The sequence below is a fragment of the Topomyia yanbarensis genome, chromosome 2 (assembly GCF_030247195.1).
Source record: "Topomyia yanbarensis strain Yona2022 chromosome 2, ASM3024719v1, whole genome shotgun sequence".
NCBI classification, from domain to species: Eukaryota; Metazoa; Arthropoda; class Insecta; order Diptera; family Culicidae; genus Topomyia; species Topomyia yanbarensis.
In genome coordinates, this window is record NC_080671.1 from 267,527,519 (window position 1) to 267,553,924 (window position 26,406).

The 26,406-nt window shown below is 41.6% G+C and overlaps 1 protein-coding gene and 1 long non-coding RNA gene across 10 annotated transcripts in view; one reads left to right on the forward strand and one right to left on the reverse strand.

Moving 5' to 3' along the window:
• Positions 1–26,406, forward strand: part of LOC131683134 (uncharacterized) — a 1,279,861-nt gene that overhangs the window by 1,105,641 nt on the left and 147,814 nt on the right. The window lies entirely within an intron of this gene.
• Positions 4,216–26,406, reverse strand: part of LOC131683142 (uncharacterized) — a 102,818-nt gene continuing 80,627 nt past the window's right edge. Inside the window, exon 3 of the long non-coding RNA XR_009304395.1 lies at positions 4,216–5,454. This is a non-coding gene — a long non-coding RNA (uncharacterized LOC131683142). The remainder of the gene's footprint in view (positions 5,455–26,406) is intronic.

Here is a 26,406-nt window from a genome sequence, read left to right on the forward strand (position 1 = left end):
TTGACACACTTTTTTGTTAAAGGGTGTGAGAATTTTTTTTCGAAGAAATCGGATATTAATTTTTATGTGGAATGCACCCTTCATAGCAAAAAGCACCAATTTAGTACTTTTCGTTATGTTTGCATTCACGCCGCTCATTTTCCGGTCCGCTTTACGTATAGTGGCGTTATAGTTTTCGTACCCCATCAATGTCGTTGCGCCCCATCCAGGTTGTTGCGCCCTATCCAAGTCGTTGCGCCCCAGCTTTAAATTGGCGACTAACCAGCAAATATTCTACAACAGCGCGGGTGCAACGTTGTAGGGTGGAAAACGCAAGTGCAACGTTCTATGGTTAAGATGATGGTATATTCAAGATATTCTATCATCTAGAATCACGCGACATGGACATTTTTATTATAAGAAATGTCAAAAGTTCGCAAAATATGTCAAAAGATCGCCGTCATTTTAAATCTGATATGGCGAGCTATATTCAATACTACTGGTTTTCAATAACGTTTTAATGGTAAAAAATCATGAAACAAGGGTATTTTTGATATCAAAAAGTTGTCTAGAGATTAAAAATTGTTATTCGTCGCCAATTTGCATCCCAATATAGTGTTATTTTCACGACGATTTAGCATTTAAAAGCATGCATATTTTAATAAGAATATAATTCCAAGGAAACGAAACTTGAATTGCGTCATAAATCAGAAATTCAAAATGGCGGAATTATATTAAAAATTATGGCCTATTCAGGTCGTTTTATATGTTTTGTTGTAATGAGACAGATAATTTCGTGATTGGTGACAATGTGATAAATATTTTTTTTTTCATTCGAATGTTTGCGTAACATTTTTGTTTTAATTTGTTTGTTCTGCACTTAGTTTCCAACGGCAGTCTATTAAATGAAAGTGTTCTTGCTATTCGTTAGTTGGTAGCTGTTCTCAATGAATTAAGTTTTTTTAGTAGATAAATAATTGAGTGGTAGTTTTCTCTTAACTCGAATGTTCGCGACAAACCTTCTAGATGACCTTCATAATGTCTCAAAACGATGTACAGTAACAGCAACAATAACAGAAATATATTTTACCAGCACTCAGTAAATAAGGACCTAATCGTTTAACAGTGACTTTCCCCCATTTGCGTCTGGGTTGCTTACCATATGTGAATAACACACACATACACGCAATTGTCTTTGTGCAAGGATATATGTATTAATACGATGCGCCATATATTGCTTGTGGCACTAAAAACTGGATTCTAACCGCACTGCGCACTTACCATTCTTCCATTAAATTCTTCTCATAGACCGGTTAGTTCGACTAGTCTGTCTATGAAAGTACCATCTCTATCACTTGAAATACATGTTTTTTGACAGCTCGCAGTTTTGAGATCACTCGCACTTTAAAAGTGCGGAGTCCAGGTTGGTGGGAAGTGCGCAATAATAATAATAGTAATATATGTAGGGTTCGTCGCGGTGCGGATGTGGGCGGTAAATGGATTGTCCGCACCGCAACCGCAAAAAAATAATAAAACCGCACCGCTTACCGCAACCGCACTTTATTTACCGCACCGCACCGCGCGGTAATGCGGTGAATGCGGTAAAATTTTTATATTTTAAAAAATAGTGTTGAAAAATTGTACATTTGTGTAACCATTTATAATAGAATGTTATTCTTATTTACACTAAATTTAACTTCAAGAGACTCCTCAGAATGTAATGTTTATGAAAAAATCAACTTTTGCATTTTCTTTTAATAAAATTCCGTACATTTTAAGGCAAACATTATACATTCAAAACGCTTTTAATCCACCTAACAGTGTGATGAGACATTTCTTATAACTCTTATCACTCTCTTCGGATATTATATCGTTTGAGAACTTTTAGAACTTGATGCTTCGCGATGTTTTTGATAACACATACTACATGGGATAGTGGCAAGACTCAGAGAATCGCTCAAATCAGCATAGGACAACATCAGTGCTAGAAATCTCAAACCAAATCAATGGGAAAGCGAAAAAATGGCCAATAAAATAGACATACAAACGAATTATTGCTAATGCTCTGTTAATAAAATATCTAAATTCCTCAATAAATGCATTGTGGTGGGAAAACTGAATTTTCCTAAAGGGGTTATGTATATTGTACTGAGCCAAAAAATCGATTTTTTTTAATCGATTTGAAGTTTATACTTTACTCAAATTTACAACGCGACTGAGAACTAAGAAATCAACGCTTTTTCTTGAAAAAAGCGATAGTAGCAGTGATACCATTCAAAGAAAATCAACAGTGAATATTTCCAGACTTGGTTTTATTTCCTATTTAAGAACTATTGTGTTTTTACATCCTAGATTGCATGATTCAGTGATCGAAACCCAAAACTTCATAAAGTATTTGAAATTATTAAATTAAAATTTGTGTTTGCTATTGAAATTGACAAAATGATAGTATATATAGAATATAGTCCCTTTGGCGTTGGTTAATTTTTCGGTCCCACCTATCAGCATTGAAGTATCGCCCTTACGTTTTTTTACAATACCAATTTAACAATTTGTGGGAGTTTGGTGAAAATCGATCTTACTATCCAAACGGCATAATTCCGAAACCGTAATTTTTGAAGTTTTAAAATTATGCAGAATTAATTTTTCAGACAATAGTAACAGAGTTCGTGTCTTTAGCAAATTTGTTGAGACTTTATTGTAGTCATGAATATTAACCTGAGAAAATTCACCATAAATACTTCTTGGACGATATACCGTCAAAATTACTTTATCAAATGATGCGCTGTTCGTTAGTAAAACTCATCGAAGATACTAAACCTCCGAAATTGGCGGTTTCAAAATGATGCTATCTTGACCTTAAATTATTGTTTTGGAACATTTGACCTATACATATAATTGGTCATACAACAAAAATCAAATTCTCATCAAAATCGACCAGGACCTGCTAGAGTCGAATGGAAATCGTCATTTTTCATAAATTTCGCTCTACATTCGGAAAGTGTTATCCTCGTTATTAATCATATTACGTTTTCGTCTCAACTCGACGCATTCCCAAAATAAAAACCTATTTTGATCCACCTAGTGGTGCAATTGGGCTTTTCTCATTTGTCCAGACTACGATTCCATGGCTGGTTATGTTCAATACGATGGTGGAAATGAATATTACATGTTCAGTACGATTTGCACATACAAACAATGGATCGACAGCCACGATCTTGAGATACTATGTGATACTGAAACATCGCTTGACCGCCGCTGGTTTCAAGCGATGTTTCAGTATCACATAGTAAGATCCGGGAGGTCCGGGTACTGCCGAAAATTTTCAACTTGTTAAGAAATTTTAAACTAGTTTTAATTTTAAAACAGTAACCCCTCACTGCATACTCCCTCCGGGCCGGTATGATTGACGATTTTTAGAGTGATTGCATAACCTTTCTATATGAGAAAGGCAAAAAAGTCCAAAAAATCAATTTTTTTCAAACATTATTTTTTCGAGTTTATATCAAATCTCAATGGTTCATGCATTATAAAGTCATTTGGCATCAAAAATACAAATTTGATTTTGAAAATTTTTCATTTCAGTTTATATGGGAATTTGCTGTGTGATTGCACTCTTCAACTCCTAACTCCGGAACCGGAAGTCCAATCAATAAAAAAATCAATTGCAGCCGATGGGAAGGTTGTACCTTTCATTTGAGACTAACTTTGTGCAAATCGATCCAGCCATCTCTGATTAACAGAGGTCATATTTTTTTTCCACATACACACATACACACACATGCATACATACACACATACATTCTCCTATCTCGACGAACTGAGTCGATTGGCATATGACACTCGGCCCTCCCGGTCGGGATTAGATTGACGAATTTTAGAGTGAATGAGAAAGGCAAAAACATTTTTAGCAAATGTTTCATAGACATTAAATCAATTTTTACTTCGCTTTCTATTAAATAAAGACCCTCATTACAGTACATCTCTACAAAAGCGAGCTCAATTTGAAAAGAAATCTGAGGATTATGATTGATTACAGAACTCTGGAATTTTCTATTGGAATGATTTCAGGCAGGAATTTGATATTGATGATATTAGGCAACTGTGAAATCAAGACCAATAGATCAATTACATATCAGGACCCCATTCTGACAATTTATCCAAAGTCCTCATGATGTTTTCAACAACAGGTTATCAATGTACGGATCAGATAATTGTTATTGTAATACACCGGATTCTGTTTTTGCACGCACTTTTTTTGCACGGATTTTTTTTGCACGACTTTTTTTGCACGGTTTAGCAAAATAACACGATTTTTATGTATAAAATACCTATTTCGATATACCAGTTTAATGATTTGATCATCCCGTGGAAAAAAAACCGTGTAAAAAAAATCCGTGCTATTTCGAGAATCCGTGTAAAAAAAATCCGTGTTATTTCGAGAAACCGTGCAAAAAAAATCCGTGTTATTTCAAGAAACCGTGTAAAAAAAATTCGTGTTATTTCGAGAAACCGTGTAAAAAAAATCCGTGTTATTTTGAGAAACCGTGCAAAAAAAAATCGTGTTATTTCGAGAAACCGTGCAAAAAAAATATTTTTTTTAATAGGCATTTAGTAACGGCAGCTGAAAATAAATGGCATTGGATATTTGCAATACAAATGGGGATGATCTGCCAATGTGTAAAAATCGCGTATTTTTCAATTTTAGGAAAAGAGTTGTTAATCAAAATTCAAGTTATGGTAGTTGAAAATCAATAATGTTGGGCTATGGTTTGTATAGGATTGTATGCTTTTTAGATATCATCAAATAATATTCCGGTTCATATATCACATCGCATTGGCAATGGAGCAATTGGTATTTGGCCAAGTTCCCCCGGGTAGTGCCACTACACAATGTATATTAATTTTGCTTGTTCAGTTTGATAAGCTAGAAACTGATAGCGGAGATTTTAATATGCAGGGATACGCAATACGTATTGTTTGGTCTGAGTAGATAACGACTGATGTTTCTTTTTATCAACCAATCAGTGATCTCTGATTAAATAGAGCTTTCAAAGAGTTAGGAACAGGCACAAGTCTATTTTTTTACTGAGATGGGACAAGTTGGTGCTGGACCTGTGGCCTTCGTCTGGTATGATCCATTCTCGTTGGTACGGATATGTTCATGACTGGTTTGTGGATGAGTGTCCTACTTACAAGTGATTGATCACTTCGCTTGGGTGGAAATATATGTGACTTCAGCTAGCTGTCGAGCTTGGATATGTTAGCTGGTTCCAAGAAGATATGCAGGACTGGCACCTACGAGAATGTTGATTGTTTTACTCGAGCTTTGGTTCTTGGAAATAACAAATTGCTTCCTCGGTGTGATATGCTCGAGTTGAATGCTCAGTGGTTGAAATGTGTTTGGAGGATTGGTGGTCTCCGAGAGCAGATGCGAATAACTCTGAAGTATCCAATAAAGGGAGATCTGTGGAACTGAAAAATATTGTCACTACTCTAGCATATTTTCCTAATGTATTGTACATCATAACAACTACCAATATCGACTATTTAGAACAGAGATTTTCAAATTCTGTTATAAGATCGAGAAGAAATATAGCACAGTTGTAGTGAATAAAGTATTTGCGAATAAGGGCCAATACTGCTGGCATCTTTTATCATATTTATTAATAGTCGATTGATCCGCTTCAGACCTAGGAGACGAAAGAAAAGAATAGAAACAAAGGCGGTTCTAATTCTAAATTGGTTTAGTATAGATATAGACGACTCAAACGCACTGGCAGGAGAATATTTTTTAGAAGTAGACAAATTAGAGGACATCACACTTTTTGAGACACACATGCACAAAACTTTATCGTCCTCCTGAAGATCGGTGTTTAATTGGCAGATAGTCGCAATTTCGTACGATTTTGAAAAGTTTGCCTCGCGGGACGGACCGATATCCACCATGGCATAGGTTGCAGTCGTTAAAAAAACTAGATTCGCTAAGTGGAAAATAACAAATTTTTCAACTTTTCAGGAAAGAATTTTTAATCAAACATTGCAAAATGGCAAATGTCAACATTGCAAAATGGCAAATGCTGCCTCTTTCCAGGAAAGAGTATTTAATTAAGTAAAAGCCAATCAATAGGCCGCTGAAAATTGACAATTTATGACATTTCAATTGCGCAAGAGTCTTTGCATCAAAATGATTTTTTTACTTTTCATGAAAATTCTTTTAATGAGAAAATAACCATTTACATGAAAAAATCGCAAAAAAATACAATTTTGATATTGTTGTCCCAGAATCGAACAATGTTTCTTACCAAACTGTATATGACCGCATACTGTTCGAAAGGTCTAGTTTTCTTCGTTCAAAAAATGTTACAAAACCGAAAATCGGCTGAAAATGACAACGTAGCTAATTTTGTTGTGGCAAAGGTCCCAAAAAATGTTTTTTTGCTTCAAATTTTCGTGTGTACATTACTTTGTATCGCATTTGTTATACTAGTTCATTTTAAAAGTTTAAAATCACTGTAGCACAGTGTAATCTACAAAAAGTTAACAAACTCTAAATAGTTGAAACATTTTACCATTTTAACTATTGCTTTTCGAAGGACAATAACTTCTTTTAACGAATAAAAAAACTTACATTTTTCTAAAAAATGTAAACCTCCTCGAAAAATTAAAAAACTTCTACTGGGCACATTGACAGCCCCCTTGTGCATTTAAAATGTCCAACAGTATTCATTGTTAAATACCATAAGAAAATAGCTGTTAATTAAAAAAAAAAAATCAGATTTTTTTACACGGTTTCTCAAAATAGCACGGATTTTTTTTACACGGTTTCTCAAAATAACGCGGATTTTTTTTGCACGGTTTTTCAAAATAACACGGATTTTTTTTGCACGGTTTCTCAAAATAGCACGGATTTTTTTTGCACGATTTCTCACAATAACACGGATTTTTTTTGCACGGTTTCTCGAAATAGCACGGATTTTTTTTGCACGGTTTCTCGAAATAGCACGGATTTTTTTTACACGGTTTCTCGAAATAACACGGATTTTTTTTACACGGTTTTTTTTGCACGGAACGCATCCCCCGTGCAAAAAAAGAATTTGGTGTACTAAGTTTGTTCAGCCATCTCTGAGAAACAATGGTGACATTTTTTGCCACATAAACGTAAACATACATACGAACATACATACATACACACAGACATTTTCCGATCTCACCGAACTGAGTCGAATGGTATATGAGATTCGGCTCTCCGGATTTTGTTTAAAAGGTCGATGTTTAGAGCGATTGCATAACCTTTCTATATGAGATCATTCATACATGACGTAGCATCTTTTGAGTGATTTTTAACACCCCCCTCCCCCGTCGTAGCATTTCGTCACAAACCTCTAAATACCCCCCCTCTCCCTGATAATTACGTAGCATGACGGCAACCCTACCCCCTCCCCCTTGTCCAGAAAAAATTTAAAAAAAAAATAAAAAAAATTAAAGGGTTGTGTACAGGACGCGACCACGGTGACATTAAAAATGTAGCTTTTTTCAAGAGCGTGCAAATGAATTTTATCTACCACACATATCGACTCACGTTCTTGCTCACTCGCCTGTTTTCATATGTTACATTTTGCTATATACCCTCCCCATCAAAACATAATTTATTGAAGGTCTAGTAACGGTAATCTATTAATTAATCAAGTATCTCACTAGGTGATTGGCATTATTTGGCTGATCCATCTAGTAAAAATAGGCTGGTCTGTCCAGAAAATATATTCAAAAGAAAAGTTCCATATTGAGAGCTGTGATGAGGAAGCCCACGCCCGCCAAGGGAAATATACAGATTCTCCATGAAATATGAAATTTCATTTTCCATTTAAATTTTCAATAATGTACTAATGAACTTAAGTAAACAATCTTAAGGTTAAGTATTTCTTGATCGATTAGTGGTTGAACAAATGACATTATTTGATAAATTACATCGTTATACAACGTTCGCACTACCAGTTAAAACGGGTTTTTGTCCTATCTTGGTGACATTTTTCTTGTTGCTAATTATTATAACGTGTTATAACTCTGTAGTGTAAACATTGTATTATTAAACCAATTCTGCAGCGTTTTATGTTATATATGTGTTAAAAAGTAATAGGACTGACATAATTATATCTTCTGTACAGCGGTTTGTTTCATAATTTAAAACAGATTTATTTTAAAATTTAAATTGGTATACCCTACCGTTCTATTTGTTGTATATTTTAAAACGCGATTAGAACTGTGTTTTAAATACATAGGGCAGGACAGATACTCTGACTGCATAAACTAGGAAAACAATTTAAAATCCCCTAACGCTTAAGACATGGCTTTAATTTTAATCGAAAAAGAACACCCGCTTAAACTGCTGCTGGGACGGTAAGTTTTAAAATTTTCCGGTTTGTGCAGTACGTAACAAAAGCATTTGAAGTTAGAAAACAAAAAGTTCTGCTGGGAATGTGATTGTTTCCGATGCAATTAAACTCAGGTTTTTTTACGCAGGGAATACAGGCCGCGTAAATGAAAACCGCGTAAATTTTAAAAAACGCGTAAATGAAAACGCATAAATTACAAAATCCGCGTAGCAGCGGGTCGAGTTTCTCCCCATTCTCCCAGTAGCTAGTGCAGTGAGCGGGTCGAGTTCTCTCCCCACTTCGATTGGTATAAACAGCGGTGCTGTTCCAATCGAAGCTCATTCGCATTTCGGACGGCGTGGCGAAAGGATCGCCTCGGGAAGCAGCAGTAGCAGCGGGTCGAGTTTCTCCCCATTCGCTTTTCGAACGGCTTGGCGAACATATCGCCTCAGGAAGCAGCAGGTCGAGTTTCTCCCCATTTGCTTTTAGGATGGCTTGGCGAACGGATCGCCTCAGGAAGCAGCAGTAGCGGGTCGAGTTTCTCCCCATTCGCATTCGCTTTTAGGACGGCTTGGCAAACGGATCGCCTCAGGAAGTAGCAGCAGCAGCGGGTCGAGTGCACCCATCCCCACGCTATCTTTCAACCTTCAACCCCCAACTAGCAGCCATGGAAGATAATCGGTTCGTTTTGGCTCCCGACATAAGCCACCATCGAAACCGATGCCACCCCAAATTCCTCCCAGAAATAACTTTATGCAGCAACAGTAACGACCAGCAAATCAATTTTTTAATAAACCGGGCTTCTCACAACCTATGAACCCATTCCGAATATACCCCAGACCTATCTAACCTTTTACCCCAAATTATCCACTAACATCGTTCAATCCTCAATTCCGACCGTTCCAACCAAGACCATTCCAACCAAAACCATTTCAACCAAGACCATACCTATTCAATAACCCCTTCCAAAATCAACAAAAGCAAAATTTCAATCGAAATCCCTTCCAAAACCAGCAACCCAAACCAACACCGATGAAAGTTGACCCATCTATCCGGAGCAGAATGGTACATAAATAGGAATCCGAACCCTAGTCCATTCGGCCAAAGACCACCTCAAAATAGATCCCAACCATATTATCATATGGAAGAACTACAGAACACAGAACAAATGTACTACCCAACTCCTTACCCAGATTCTTTCGATTACTTTGAATACCCTGAATGTTCATACAATAACCAGTACTCTGACGAAACGAACTATCCCGAAATGCCAACTCTATACACTATAATCCATTTGATGAACCGGCAGCAGACGAGCCCAAGGCGGAAGAAAAAACGAACGAAACTGACGATCTAAATTTTCAGACACTTCCCGACCAAAAATTATGACATGATCGACAACAACTTCATACCATATGTTCAATTACAAACAACGGCAGGCAAATTGAAATTTCTGATAGATACCGGAGCCAAAAAAAATTATATTGATCCGGAGAAAACCCATAATTTACAAATTTTCAAAACTGACGCTACCTTTGTAAGAAATGTAAACGGCACACACGAAGTAAAAGAATTAGTGCAACTATCCACGTTCAGAGGAAAACCACCAATAATGTTCTTTCTTTTCAAGTTTCACCCATTCTTTGACAGGCTCATTGGATATGAAACACTGACGCAACTTAACGCTGACATTTCAACCTCCACTAATTGTCTAAAATTTCCCGATTACACAATACAATTGATGAGAAAATATCCAGACAGCTTCACTACGCATCTAAACATACACGAAGAAAAACTCCTGGAACTTCCTTCCCATCTATCTCAAGGCGATTTTTATATCGAAAAAAAATTACCTCTAAGCCGCGATGTTGTGGTGCTACCAGGACTGTACAGAGCAGAAAATAATAAAGCAACAGTGGTAATTAAAAATATCAACGAAACAGCTGTGAAAATCAACCCAACCAGACCCGTATTTGGCGAACTGAACAATTTCAACCCAGTGCGTCATAAATCTTCAAACGAAACACTCCCAAAGAATTTAACCAAAGCGCTCAGGTTAGACCATCTCAATACAGAAGAAAAGCACAAAGTTACTAACCTTATTGGAAAATTCAAAGACATTTTCCACTTGGAAAATCAAAATTTAACATTCACCAACGCGATCAAACATCGCATCAAAACAAAAGACGCTCTTCCAGTCCATTCCAAGTCATACCGATACCCCTCCTGCCACAAAGAAGAGGTTCGATCACAAATTGCAAAAATGTTATCTCAAGGCATAATCAGGCCTTCAGATAGTCCGTGGTCCTCCCCAGTGTGGGTGATTCCAAAAAAACTTCTAAACTTTCTCCCTTCAACTCCTTGCTCTCTCTTGAGTACTATGGCTCTAAATATTGAAAAATATACTTCACCTTCCAGTCCCTTGCTAATTAAATGCCGTAACAACCGCTTCATAACCTCTGCTAGATTTTCATCGTGCTCCTCTTTTGTTCGACCAAATACTAGTACGTCTTCTTGGTAGTTTACAGTACCCTTACATCCTACCAGTATAACAGACTGCATTATTTTTTGAAAGATGTCTGGAGCATTGCATAGGCCGAATGGTAGCCGTCGACATCTGTATAGTGTATAGTCAAATGCCTACAACGCTCGTCTAGAACGAATGCATTTTTAAGGTCAATAGTCGAAAACCATTTTGCCCCATGCAATTCCATTAAAATAGCTTCAAATGTAGGCAATTTGAACGGCGTCCTGTAAATGCATTTATTTGGGCCTCTCAAGTCAATAACCAAGCGAATGTCGTGCTTTCCTTTTGGTACCACCAGTAGCGAGGAACAGATGGATCTATCCATGTCCTCCGATACCGGTTCGATGATTTCCGATGACAGGAGCTCGTCGAGTCTCTTTTGTGCCAGTCTTTTGAAACCAGTCGGGATGTGTGTGTACACATTTCTAGCTGGGGGCATTTCTTTATTGTAATGCAGTAGAACAGGCGGAACGTTGAATTTCGGAAATTCCCCTGGGACTGAAGCACTCACAGCGCTTACTATTGCAAGCTCGCATTGCCAGATGTTACCATATCCACTAATCGGCACTCGAAGCCCAACGTCTAATAAGCTATACCGTGCTGCCGTGTTGAAGCTTAGTAACGACCGAGCCTCTTCAACAACGTAAAATTTTTCTACGAGAACAGGTCTCTCTTTTGAAACGTACAGTTTTGCCTGAAACGTTGCTATAACTTTGATTGCTCCCGGTGAAGCATATGCACGTAAGGTTCTACCGGATATGTCGCGCACGTCATGCAGCTTGTTCACGGTGAGCTTATTCTTAAGCATTTTGTTCCATATTGTCTTGGCGATAGTATTTACTTGAGCCCCGGAATCAATATACATCTTCATCCGTCAGTGGGTCAAAAAGTGCATATTTGTTTGTCGACAACATCGTAACTATATTCGGTTACGACCTGGAAACGTAAAGATAATCAATTTTATGTCATGGAATGCACTGCATGTAGGTCATCTCACATTTGACAACGAAGAATGAATGTCTAATATTCTGGAAAACGATTAGTGTCCTGCGAACGCGACGTACTAAACTCTTGCAAAATTGCCGTGGAACTAGAGGCAATGTGATATTTAAGAGTATTCAAGATTTCAACAAATGCCAACTTCAGCTAGACGAAAAAAAATCGCATTCACCGGAGGATAATTAATAATTCCCACACTTCGAACATGTAGAGTAAAACCATCTGCGAACCCCATATGGAAATTTTCTCTATTAGATTGAACAGAAGGGTTTTCATTGTTCCAATGATTTACATATTCTGGCGTTTTATTTATTAAAATTCAAACACGTAGTATAAAACCTATTCATTCTTATAAGTGAGATAAGATGCCTTTATTATTAGTTATTCAGGTTCTGCGATATCTTGTACTTTTTCCTCGTTGTCGCCGCTATTTTGTGTGATCGCTGCCAGTTGTGGTCTTGGTTCTTCGTCATCTGATTCGCCATGTGGGTGCTTTTGGAGAACACCTTGTCGGGACAGGGCTGAACAGGTACGAGCTAGATGACCTCTTCGGTTGCAGTTATGGCATACCTTATCCAGGCTTGGACAATTGGCTGGACCATGATACGCACTTGCACATCGCTAACAGGCGCTTCTAGATGACCCTTGGTAGTGAAACTGTCCACGTTGATAGGCTCCTCTTCCACGTTGATTTCCTCGAAATCTTGATCCAGATCCCCGCCGAAACTGAATGCGTTCTTGCGATACTGCGGCTATTGTTGCCGTACTTTGACGGTTATGCTTCTGGTACTCTTCCTCGTTGAAAATTTCCATCTCCCGATCTCGTACCATCGCAATCAAGCTATTCATGTGGCCTTGATTGACCCAGTTACGTTGTGCTAGAACGCGTACACGGGCATCACTTGTTCCTTTCACAATGGTACGCACTATAGCCTCCATTTCCTCCTCGATTCTATAATCACATAGCTTAACTGCTGCTGCAACTCGCCGTACAAATGATACGCTTGATTCCCCTTGAAGTTGTACGGTATTCATCAATTTGCTACGCTGCCCGATGATGTAGGTCCTTGACCCAAAATAACGGTCCAATCGAGCGATCGCATCAGAGAATGGATGGGTACGCTGCTCTGGCATATCTGTGGCGGTTGATGTTCCTTGCATAACTTCCAAAAGCTTCGTCCCGGCTTTTATTTTAAAGATGTCCTTGCTTGCTCATCGGTTGCGTGCACTAGGTTGAACGAGGCCATGACAATCTCCTTCCAATGCTCATATGCCTTTTTATCGAGGTCAGTTTCACCATCAGATGGCTTACATTCAGGAATGTTCAAGGATTCCAGAGACATGTGATTCATAGTGACCAACAAAGACTCGCTTCCTGACACCTGACGATCGTCCGGTACAAAATGGGTTGTTGTTTGGTCATTTGTCGTAGTGGTTGACTGCGAGTCGAGAATCACCTGGTCTTTTGCAGATCTTAACATATCTAGCTCAGTTTTCAGCGCTATCAACTCCTGCATCAATTTCTTTTTCGAAATCTTATTTTTCGACTTCGGTTTCGATCTGTAATTATAAATATTTTCCATTACTAACTCGGTAAGCCGATACATTTGGTTATCAGAAAACTGCCTCGACTACAGTTATGTATTACATTCTCTGCATAACAGAGATTTTTTTTTGTCGGATACTGCCTCTTCTACAGTTCCGTTTAGATTTCACAGTACTCTGACACTCTGTCTCGGCTATCAGAGGTCAAGTTGTTTCACCGGATACTGCCTCGTCCGAAAAGCGAATGGGGAGAAACTCGACCCGCTGCTACTACTGCTTCCCGAGGCGATCCTTTCGCAACGCCGTCCGAAATGCGAATGAGCTTCGATTGGAACAGCACCGCTGTTTATATCAATCGAAGTGGGGAGAGAACTCGACTCGCTCACTGCACTAGCTACTGGGAGAATGGAGAGAAACTCGACCCGCTGCTGCTGCTGCTTTCTGAGGCGATCCGTTCGCCACGCCGTCCGAAATGCGAATGAGCTTCGATTGGAACAGCACCGCTGTTTATACCAATCGAAGTGGGGAGAGAACTCGACCCGCTCACTGTGCTAGCCACTGGGAGAATGGAGAGAAACTCGACCCGCTGCTGCTGCTGTTTCTTCGATACGTTCGCTTCAACGTCTGTTGCAAGAACTGTCTCTGCTGGGTGGCGCAGTTAATTTATGTGTTTTAAGATCTCCCTGTCGGGTGACATACGACCAATAAGAAATAACCAGAGCGAAAGAAATGGATTACATTCTATGATTATGGGTGGGAGTCAATTTAACGAAAGTTTAATATTCATCTTCATAAAGTTGTTTTTTTATTTCTTATATCTTATTCTCTACATCTTACTGTAGTTGCTCTCCTCTAGACAGAGTCTAAGAGCTTCTTTCAGGGACATTAGAGTTTGTGCTCTGACAATGGCTCCGAGAGATCCTCTCAGGCCGGTTAAAAATACTTTTAGTCCAATGTCTTGATGAAATGTTTGCTTGGCGGACTTTACTGCTGGGTTTTCGTGTGTGAGATTTAGTAAATTTATAAGAAGAGATACGATATGGGATATGTTCCCATAAAACTCCTCAACGCTATTGGTTTGTTCTAGTTTAAAAAGGTCTCTAGTTAGTGACGCCTCATCTCGGCGGTCACTAATGTGTGATTAAGTTCGTTTTGATTTCGGTCCAGTCTAAACTGGTACCGTATAGTTCTAGCACATTGTCGGCATCTCCTGTTATCTTTGTTCGTATGCCTTGAAGCCATACGTTATAAATAGGTGGTCCTCTAGCGTTCTGCAGAAGAGGAATTATATTCTCTACCGTTTTGATGAATGAATGTAATTTTATGGAGTTGCCATCGAAAGATGGTGGAAATTTTCCCATTGCTGGGAATAGATACCGGATTGTGATAGCCCGATGGCTATCACAAACCCGGGAACTGTGATACGAGAAAAAAGAATACGTTTATGTTCGCTGTCGAATGCAGACTAACTTGCTTTTTATTTCATTTCGATTACAAAGTTTCGATATGTGATCGACGTGCTGCCGACTCAAGCATTTTCAGGCGCTTCGTGTTGCGCCGCCACCTCCATATGATGATGACGATAACGATAACTAGGATGAAGGCGCCGTCCATGGAGTAAGACACCACGTCGTGCGTGCTGACGTTGGTGTTAACAGATTCGTCATTTCCGAACGGCCACATGATGCTGTAATTTGATTCCTCGGTTGAACTGCTTACTGAATACTGATTGACTCAAGTCAACGTTTCATTGCTAGGCACCCCGTGGTGCGGCCGTTCAGCGGATGTTTATACAGCATGTTTGCTGTTTCATTCATTTCGTGAAGTATAACAATTCAATTGTTATTGTACTGGGTTTTATTTTCAAATTCAAAGGGTGTTTACCCATTCCGAATTTGAGTACTTCCATTTTCTCCCCCCTTTGGAACGAGGACGTAATCTGTCGTCCCAAATCAATCGCGGTGGGGGTTCGTCTTCAAGCTCAACAACTTCTGAGGGGAGTGATGGCTCTGCGGAAGCCAGATCGTTGTGTTCACCTTGTGCAATTATGCTTGATTGTTCCTCCACGGGCAGAGGAGCTAGTGTGCGAACATTTCGTTTGTATGTACCGGTGGAGGTTCGTACAATTGCTATTCGGACTATTCTGTCGCTACCAGGGTGCACCTGGGTGATGATTCCCATAGGCCATTGTGCTATGGGTACATGATCGTCGCCAATTAGTACGATTTGACCAACCTTGACGTTGTTGTGTTGCTTTGTCCATTTTGCATAGTTTCTAAGTTGGTGGAGATATTCTTCGCGCCACCTCCGCCAAAATTGCTCAAGTTGATATTGCACGTGCTTCCATCTCGTCGTTAGAATGTTTGCATTGACTTCCTGACTCGGAATAGGCATGCTCAGCATGGGCCTACCGATTAGAAAGTGTCCGGGTGTGAGCGAAGTTGGTGCGTCAGGCGTTGTGTAGATATCCGTCAATGGCCGCGAATTCATAACCGCTGCCACTTGATAAAAGAGTGTTTGTAATTCCAAAATATTCAATTGGGCTCCCCGCGCCGCTGCGCTGAATAGTCGCTTCGCTACTTTGATGTTTGATTCCCAAAGTCCTCCAAAGTTCGGACTTCGGGGTGGCATGAATGAAAATTGAATCCCGTGGGCTGCTGCGCTGTCGACGATTTTGTTTTGAAAAGTTTCGTTGTTATACATCTTTCTTAGTTGATTCAATTCTCTGCTGGCTCCAATAAAGTTGCGCCCGTTTTCGGAGTAGATAACTTCAGGTATTCCTCTCACTGAGGTGAATCGCAGTACAGCGGATATGAATGATGCTGCCGATTGATTTTCGACGACTTCCAAGTGTGTTGCTTTAGTTGCAAAGCTAAAGAAAATACAAGCGTATGCTGTCGTCTTGTATTTCGACCTTTGATTGAGTAATACTTCGAAAGGTCGCATAAGTCCACTCCTGTGTGTGTGAAAGCCGGTGACTCGTTCACTCGGCGTTGGTAATTGTCCCATCTGCTGCTGAAGTCGCTTAGGACACCTCGGAGCGCATAACATGCAGTGTTGGATAACTCACTGAACAGTTCGGCGGAGATCCCTCATCCAAAATTTCTGCCGGAACTCAGCCATGACCAAATTTGTTCCAGCGTGAAATCTATCTTCGTGTATTTGTCGGATTATAACCCTCGCAAACGGGTGTGATTTTGGTATTAACATGGGTGTTTTTTGTGATGCAGACATTTCCGCATTCTGAAGTCTGCCTGTGACGTGTATAATGCCGTTATTGATAACGGCGCACAAGTGTTGAAAAGCTCCCTTCTTCGGTGCCTCTCCATTTGTCCTGATTTCTGCCACTTCATTTGGGTAGATAGTGGCTTGCGTGATTTTAACTATAAGTGATAGTCCTTCCTCTAGTTCAATCGTGGTGAGCGGGCCAGATCGCGCCTCATGCGCGATACCCTGATTGGTGATGAGCGAGCCAGATCGCGCCTCATGTGCGATACCCTGATTGGTGATGAACAGGCCAGATTGCGCCTCGTGCGCGATACCCTGATTGGTGATGAGCGGGCCAGATCGCGCCTCATGTGCGATACCCTGATTGGAGATGAGCGGGCCAGATCGCGCCTCATGCGCGATACCCTGATTGGTGATGAGCGGGCCAGATCGCGCCTCATGTGCGATACCCTGATTGGTGATGAGCGGGCCAGATCGCGCCTCGTGCGCGATACCCTGATTGGTGATAAGCGGCCAGATCGCGCCTCGTGCGCGATACCCTGATTGTTTGTTTTCCTCATGTTGTAAACAGCTCTTCTTAGCCATGGAAAGTGTCTTACAGTTCTGTCGTATGAATTATGATACTTGAATTCGGAAATGCTGTCAGCGCAATCTCTACCTTTCGTTGCAACCAGTAATGTCTTTGGTTGTTTAAGTCTTTCTTGTTCCGCAGTGGCGTCATATTCGTAGCCACTTAGTGGATATTTCATTCTTGTTTGTATGCATTCTGGGCCGTGTAACCCGAAACTCAACTAGTCTTCGAGTAACCGTTTGACTGGGATTCCTCTCCCCAGATCAGCGGGATTTTCTTTCGTGCGTACGTATCTCCAACATTCAGGTTTGGTGGAGTCGTGTATCTTCGTGATTCTGTTCTTGATAAATGTTCTCCAGCGTGGGCTCGTGGATTTTATCCAGCTCAAAGCCACCTGAGAATCGCTATAATAATACTCTGATGTGATTCGATTGTGCAAAATTTCCTTTACCTTGGCAGCGAGCTCTGCCAATAGTACCGCCGCCAAGAGCTCTAGGCGAGGCAGTGTGACACTCTTGTTTTCGCGCACAACAATTTTGTGCTTTCGTTGCCCCTCAAATCGATTGAATGCAGATAGATGGCGCATCCGTACGCCTTTTCAGATGCATCGCTAAATCCGTGCAAGTCTAGCACGATTGTTTGGCTCGGAATCGTCATCCGAGGTACTTCTATGTGTTTCAGTTCGGCAAGTGGTGCCTCATACTTCATCCATGCATTGAAAACGTGGTCTGGAACTTCATCGTCCCAGCTAATATTGTGAGTCCATAACTCTTGCATCAAAATTTTTGCTGTTACGATCACGGGTTGTACTAAGCCCAATGGATCGTATAACCTTAGTATTTTGGAGACCATTTGTCTCTTGGTGAGGGCTTTCAAGGCCTTACTTGTTGCGTTTTTTTTTTTTTTTTTTAATTGTAAAATAGTTTTATTTGTCAAGTTATTTACAATTCAGTCCTTTTATACATTTAGATTTCTATATCGAGGTAATAATTCATATCAGCAATATTAATTCCGTCGTTACTTGCATTAACATAGCATATGTAATTAATAGAAATTTTTAGAATTTCTAATCTTTTTGCTTTTACTAGCCCTCTTAGTGATGGTCTTACTAGATCCTCGAATGACAGGCGTCTCCATACGTTTGTGATACCTGTTAACCTCTGTTGTAGCACCGTCCATGCCGGCATCACACGACCACAGGTACTAAACTTGTGGCTGAGAGTCTCCTCCGTTTGGTTGCGACAGTATGTGCAGTTTCCATCTGAAGTACGCTGCATCACGAACATCAGTTTGCGGTGCTCGATCTTCTCGTTCACCAACAAATATAGTTTCGATCTTTGCGCTGAGGAAAGTTGTTTTGCTGCTATATTTCGCCAGGTGTGGGGCCAGTTGTTTTCCGGATTTCGTCGTTCCACTCTTGGCAAGTCAGTTTGTTCGATGAAGTGTTAGTGAATTCGATCGGTGGAGGGGTTTTGTTGGATTTGCTGGGGGATTTGAGCTAAATGGGAAAGGATTATTTTAATGTCGGGAAGATCTGCGGGTATTACTGGGCGAGGATTTGCATGAAGTTGGGATCTGTAGTAAGGAAGGGATCCGATCTCTCGTAAATGTCGATTTATCGCAAGTGATTTACATTTCAGCGCTGGTATTTGCAGTTTTAAGCCTCCTTCGTCTCTACTGCGGGCCAGCTGCATAATTGGGACGCGGGCGACCATTCCTCTCCAGAGAAATGTGCCCATCAGTGATGTAATTTTTGCTATGTGCACTGTAAATGGTGGCAGTATCGATGACATGTACCATATCCTGGAAGTGCCGAACGTATTCAACATGATGATTTTTTGTTGAAGTGTCAGTTGACGCGAAGAGTGCAGCCACATTTGTTGGGTGAATTTCCCTACAATTGCATCCCAATTTATCGTCGTCATCTGCCGTATCGAGTTTGTGAATACAACACCCAGGATTTTAACAGCATTGGTTGATTGTATCCACGTGTTGTTAATATCATTGCCTCCCCAGACTCCAACGTCAACGGCAATCGACTTTCGCTCGTTCAGTTTGGCACCGGCAGCTATTTCGAAGCGAGCAAATAGCCCTCTAATCGCCTCGATCTGCTTGTTCGATGTTACAATCACGCTAATGTCGTCTGCATATGCTACCAGCAAATCGTAACCGCATACTGCTTCAAACCTGCTTATTAGTGGGTGCAATTGCAACACAAATAAGTGCATTGAAATCGGATCTCCTTGTCTAACTGAGCGTTGTATTTCGAACGAGCGCGACAGATGGCCAATAATAAGCAGCCGCGATGTGGCTCGACTGGCGATCTCCGATAAAATATGAATGAGATTCTCATTGATGCCAAGCGAGCGCATGGTTGCGAAGAGGAAAGAGTGTCTTACTCTATCGAAAGCGTGGTCCAGATCGAAGCTGATAAGTTTACCAGCGCGACGACGGTGGCGCAAATCAGCAATTCGATCTTTGAGAGCGAGAGTGGCTTGAAAAATGTTTCGCTCTGAGTTCGAACATTTCTGCCCTTCGCTCAGAATATGGTGGGCCTTCATCACCTTGTCTAATCGTGTTTTTAATATACGGGAGAACAACTTGTAATCACTGTTGAGAAGCGATATCGGGCGATACGATCGGGCTGTGTTGTCTCCTCCTCTCTTTTTAACCAACACGATAATACCTTCTACGAAAGCAGCAGGTAGATTGCCGCTGAGTGCTTCATTCAGCAATAAATTTATTTCTCGATGGATGACATCGAACGTGCGGTGATAGAACTCCCTTGGGATCCCATCACAGCCAGCAGATTTTCTGGGTGCGCTATCTCGTATTGCAGCTAGAATTTCTGCTGTGGTGATCTCGCTCATGCAAGCCTCGTTTAGTGGGTCGTTTGGTGGGACGACTCTCTCTGAGACAAAAATATTTTCGTTTCGTTCACTTGCTTCTTCAGTATACAGACTCGAGAAGTAGTCGGTTATATGCGCCTCGATTGCATGTGGCTCTCGGATGATTTCGTCCCGCTCTGTCTGTAGCTGTGTGATGACGGTTTTTTTTCTTCGCCTCTCTCCCAGCTGAAATATCGATATTGGTTCGCCCGCCACGTAAGTTTTATTTATCCTCATGAACGTGTGCGAGAAGTTCCGTTGGAGCGACAGCATTTCACCTTTCAGTCGGTTGATGGTGGGTAGCATTTCTGGATGTTGGTAGTACCCGTCGTACGCTAACCGTAGCTCAGTATATAATCGTTGGTGTTCGCTATGAAAATCCTCGAAAAATTCACGAGATTTCCATTTGAAAAATGATTTCATCTTTGGCTTAGCGTATTCCAACCACCATTGCATCCAGGAGCGGTAGTTTCTGCGTTGTCTAGTCCAGTATTGCCATTTCAATTGGAATTCAGCAACATTCTCGTCTATCAAGAGGTGGGGCCGGAGGGACCAATAACCGCGCCCGTGTTCCCGTCCCAGGGAAGGAAGGCAGAGTCGAAGTGTTACTGCTTTATGGTCGGTGAATGAGCAGACCTGTGTGTGCGCTGTTCGCAGGTTTTCTTGAAGCCCACTGCTGACATATATGCGATCGAGCGTTCCTATTGACGAATGTGAACCCTTCATCGCGTGGGCATAACCTTTCCCAGGCATCGTGTAGTTGTAGTTGTTGTACGGCTGTTCTTAGTGCGGGACTAGCATTAGGGCTGCTAGAGTCGCACGTTCGAAGTATACAGTTGAAGTCACCCGCAAGAAGTAAATGCTATGTGCGGTGTCGGAGATAATATGCCATTGTTCCATTGAAGAAATCCTCCCGGGCAGCGCGTTGTGAGGAACCAGAGGGAGCGTAAACATTGCAGATTGTTGTGTCTTGCACTCTCAATGCAATGAGTCGCCCATTAAAACTTCGCTCGACGTGAGAGACTTGGATGTGTTCCTTCAGAGCAATAGCGGTGCCTCTTCTCATGTGGTCTACATTGCAGAAAACGGCGAAGCCAGGCAATGAGAGCTGTTCGTTCTCCACTTCTTGCAGACACACGATATCGAGTTCTTGGCTACTGATGAAGGTTCGGAGAGCGTTAATTTTCGTGGGATTTGTTATCGTACCGATGTTGATGGAAGCGATGTTGTAGGTTGCCATTATAGTTGCTCATGCTCCATTTCATCGTCTTCGCTATCCCGACGTGGCTTTTTGCCCGGCTGTCGGTTTCGCGTTCGTCGGCTATTTGTAGATGTGTAGGACTCGTCGGTTTCGTTCCCATTGCTATTCTTGCTTTGTGCGCGTGTCGTAATAGTAGGTCTTTTAAACAGCTCAGCTGCAACCGTGCTGGTGTTAAGTGGTTCGTCAGTTTGCGGTGGTACTCGTTGCGATGACGTCGGTCTTTGCATTTGTAGAGGTTCTAGGCATGAGGCAGCTACAATCTCTGCAGGCTGCTACTGTGCGCTGTCATACCGGCAGCCTTAGGCAGTTCTGGAAATGTCTTTGGTGTAAGAGGTGGTGGTGCCGATAAGCTTGGTACGGCCAGTCGCTTGTTAACTGACTTTTTGCCAGCCGAACTTTTCGGTTGCGGTTGTGGCACGTTTTGTTTTGCCACGTTTGCGTAGCTCTTTTGAACCAGCAGTTTCTTGTTTTGGACACAAGATATGCCTGTGTGTGATTGCTCTTTACAGTGTCGGCAGGATTGCAGCTGTCCTTTGTACACAACGAACGCTTGCTCTCCATCGATAGTGACCCATGAGTCGATGTTCCGTTTTATAATCATCCGGGCCGACCAGATGCCGAGTGGTATTCCACCGAATTCAAAACCTTCACCCCATGTCAACTCACGAATCGTTTGTACATCACCGTACGTGCTCAAAAAAGCAGTAATCTTCTCTTCGCTCACATCTTCGGGAAGGTCAAACACTTTCACTTCAACACTTCCATCTTCCATGGTTATTCGAAGTTTGTGCTTCTTCCCGTCTAACTCCACTTCGTGTTTCTCGTCGTGTTCGTCCACCACTTTTTGTGCTAGCGCCAGATCACTGACCTTAACGAAAGCACAAGCTCCACCTCGATGGCACTGTAGTCTTTTGACATCTTCCTTTTTCAGGCCCAGCACTGTACGGCAAAACGAATGCACTTTTTCGAATGACGGCTTCACTGGAAAGCTCGAATAGTCTATTTTAATAGTGTTTTCTCGCCTCATCGCGGACCCTGAACACGCGACGCGGCACAGATAACTCGGGAAAAAACAATTTAATTTTTCTACGGTTCCTTCTATCAGCGTAATCGGAGAAATACGTCCGTTCGGTGTAAAAGAGAACCGATAACTGGCGTTGACACTGGTGAACTGGAATACGTCTTTGTTAGAATTCCAGGCAACTCCTAATGTTTTGATAACCTCCTGATCTCCAACTTGGATCAGAGGCTCCAAGTCTTGTTCTGGTATCCCTGCCAGAGCGCTTATGTCGTTTGCTGCCCACTTTCGTAGCGGAAATCCGTAGCGCAGTAATGCCTGTTCAATGTGTTGTTTCATTCTCATCAACAGTGGTTGATGCTCCGATCATAAGATTGTCAACGTAAAATGATTGTTGAATAATATTAGCGATATTTGGATTTATCTCTCGATACTTTTCGGCTGCTTCGTGCAGTACCCTACAGGCCAAAAATGAAGAAGATGCTTCACCATACGTGACAGTCATCAATCTGTATGCTTTCAATGGTTTTTCTGGGATGTCTCGCCACAGAATGCATTGCAAACAAGTGTCTTAATCTGCAATCAGTATTTGCCGATACATCTTAGCTATATCGGCCATCAGTACCTTGTCCTGTGTTTTGAATTCGATCAGTTGATCAAACAATTCTCTTTGAATGGTCGGTCCCACGATTTGAATATCGTTGAGGGATATACCGCTAGTCGTCTTGGCACTAGCGTCGAACACTACTCTCACCTTAATAGAAGTAGAATCTGGTTTCACTACGCATGAACGCGGAATGAAGTATTTAACCTTGTGAAGGTCCTCTGCGGCGATGGGTACCATTTTATTAGCTTGTGGGTAAGAGTCACCCAACGACGATGGCTTCCCCCGTAACGGGATTTTCGTGATAAATCTGCCGTCTGCAGCAACTTTGTAAGTGTTGCAAAAGTGCGACTCTGCATCGCATTCATCAATTTCTTTTGGTTCCCAGTCCTTTACGCCAGACTCTTCAAGACGCCAAAATTTCTCAATTAATTTGGCTAATTCATCTTGTGGATAATTCGATTCGATTTTGCTGCAGGTCGATGCAGCCAGTGATGCGGTGCTGGAGCTTCCATGTTGAAACAATCCACATGCAATCCAGCCTAAAGCTGATTCTTGATAAGTAGGACCGGTGGAAGTACTGATTCGTCCAGGTCCCAAAACCTTATAAAATATTCTTGCTCTGAGAAGAATATCTATCTCTCTTGATTTGTAAAATTCGGGATCGGCTAGATCCAAACCGTCCGGAATTTCCATTGCATTTTTGTCGATTGTTGTGTTTGGCTGGTCGTCCAGAATTCTGGGAACGATCATCAATTCGATTTCTTCTTGGTAACTGTGAACGTGTGAGGCAATTATCGTTTTAATGCCCCGCTTAGCATGGAACTTAGGTAGTTCCAATCGAGGTAAATGGTCTATTCGGCTACTGCCTAAGATGATTGATTGATCTAGTTGAGGGCGATAACGTCCATCTTGGTTGGTTTCGCTCTGCTGTTCCGTCCGAATTCTGCTTACTAGGGCTGACCAAGCCTTGACGTAGATTGGGAGCAATGCCTCCCTTCGGTTCGAGTGGCCCGTTCGGCCTACAATTTTAAGTATGATCGCGCAAGCCTGCTCGTAGAGGCTTGTCAAAATTTCCTGTTGGACGACCAACGTCTCTAGGTCGTCCTCTTGCGAGGTGTCTTCTGCAGCCCTGGTGATTGGAGTGATGCTGTTCTCCAGGGCCGCAAGCTGTTTTCGCCAGATCAGCGTAGGATCCTCTACTGGATCTGTCATTTTTTCTTGATTCAAGGCTGTGTAAACTCACGCGGTTTCCTAACTACTTTTGTTATTGTCCTACGCGAGAGACATTTTCATTGCATTTGCACTTCATATGTGCATTACTTTCACTTTCGCGGGAGGCACTCACGGGGCAATCATCATTACACTTCACTGTCCCGAGGCATTTTAATTAATTTCGCACTTCGTCGTGTGCGTTACGTTTCACTACGGGCCTCACGTGGCAATCATCATTACACTTCACTGTTCCGAGGCATTTTCTTTAATTTCGCACTTCGTCGTGTGCGTTACGTTTCACTACGGGCCTCACGGGGCAATCATCATTACACTTCACTGTCCCGAGGCATTTTCATTAATTTCGCACTTCGTCGTGTGCGTTACGTTTCACTACGGGCCTCATTACACTTCACTGTCCCGAGGCATTTTCATTAATTTCGCACTTCGTCGTGTGCGTTACGTTTCACTACAGGCCTCACGGGGCAATCATCATTACACTTCACTGTACCGAGGCCTTTTTCATTAATTTAGGGCGTTTCCAGATCGCAAATTTGCGATCCCGTTGGGGTCACCAATGGAAATTTTCCCATTGCTGGGAATAGATACCGGAGAGTGATAGCCCGATGGCTATCACAAAGCCGGGAACAGTGATACGAGAAAAAAGAATACGTTTACGTTCGCTGTCGAATGCAGACTAACTTGCTTTTTATTTCATTTCGTTTACAAAGTTTCGATATGTGATCGACGTGCTGCCGACTCAAGCATTTTCAGGCGCTTCGTGTTGCGCCGCCACCTCCATATGATGATGACGATGACGATAACTAGGATGAAGGCGCCGTCCATGGAGTAAGACACCACGTCGTGCGCGCTGACGGTGGTGTTAACAGATTCGTTATTTCCGAACGGCCACATGATGCTGTAATTTGATTCCTCGGTTGAACTGCTTACTGAAGACTGATTGACTCAAGTCAACGTTTCATTGCTAGGCACCCCGTGGTGCGGCCGTTCAGCGAATGTTTATACAGCATGTTTGCTGTTTCATTCATTTCGCGAAGTATAACAATTCAATTTGTATTGTATTGGGTTTTATTTTCAAATTCAAAGGGTGTTTACCCATTCCGAATTTGAGTGCTTCCAGATGGTAAGTCTCGTATAACCTGTGGTGTTTGCTGGTTTTTCAATATGATTTCTTGGGTGGTACCATCGTTTACCATTGCTCCAAGCGCATTTTGTTGCTGAAAATTATGCACTTCTGTTTCTAGAGCAGCGTACTGCTGTCGGAGTCTTGAAAGTTCTCATTGGGTATCCGCCTGTTGTTGGCGAAGGATTTAAAAATCCTCTTCAGGATCTTCGGGGTGTTTTCGGCGATTCTGATTGTAAACGTTGTTTCGATTCATCTTTTTTTTTTCCACTGATTCACTTCGCTGGTCTTATGCTAACTACTTTTATTGCTTTCACTTTTAAACTAATTACTTACGGTTAATAGCCGTATGCCTCGGCTGTGATTCCAGTAGGTTCCGCGCAGAGTGGAGTATAATCTTATTTCTCGGTATTCTTCTGAGCACTAATGTGCAATATTGTCTTGCACTAATCACTGCATTACCGATATACTCTCGGTTATTTTCACTCGCCCTCCGCGAGACTTTGACTGCGCCAGTTAGCAATATATGGGGAACATACGAGTTTTTAAAAAGACTAAACCTTTCACTACGAAGTACGACACTAGAATGAATTTATTTCCAATTAAATTATGCACCTGTGCTTCTAACAGAATGCTAACCTAAGCTGCATACGCCTGACGACAGTGTCCTTCGGCTTGTGACGTCTTCCCACGGGTGCTGGTCGGTGCGCGTGTGTGCTGACCCAGCGTACTTGGTTTTATTGCTGGCAAGGCGGTTCCACACTTACGTTTTATGGCTGGATTCAATGTTTGGTTAACTCACATACCTATAACCGAAATATGAAACATATGAAAGCCAATATGCTCTTTACCGTACGCAGCTACAAAGCGCCGTGAACATGGATTAACAAGTTATAACTCACACGCATGCATAAAAATAAATATTTTTTTCAACGCAACACTCTCAAGCACCACACATAAGTCGCATCCTGCCGTATTGAATTAAATCCAAACCACCCCACCCATTCACTTTGCAAATCATTCTATGACACCGTGCTGGTTACCCGAAAAATCTACAC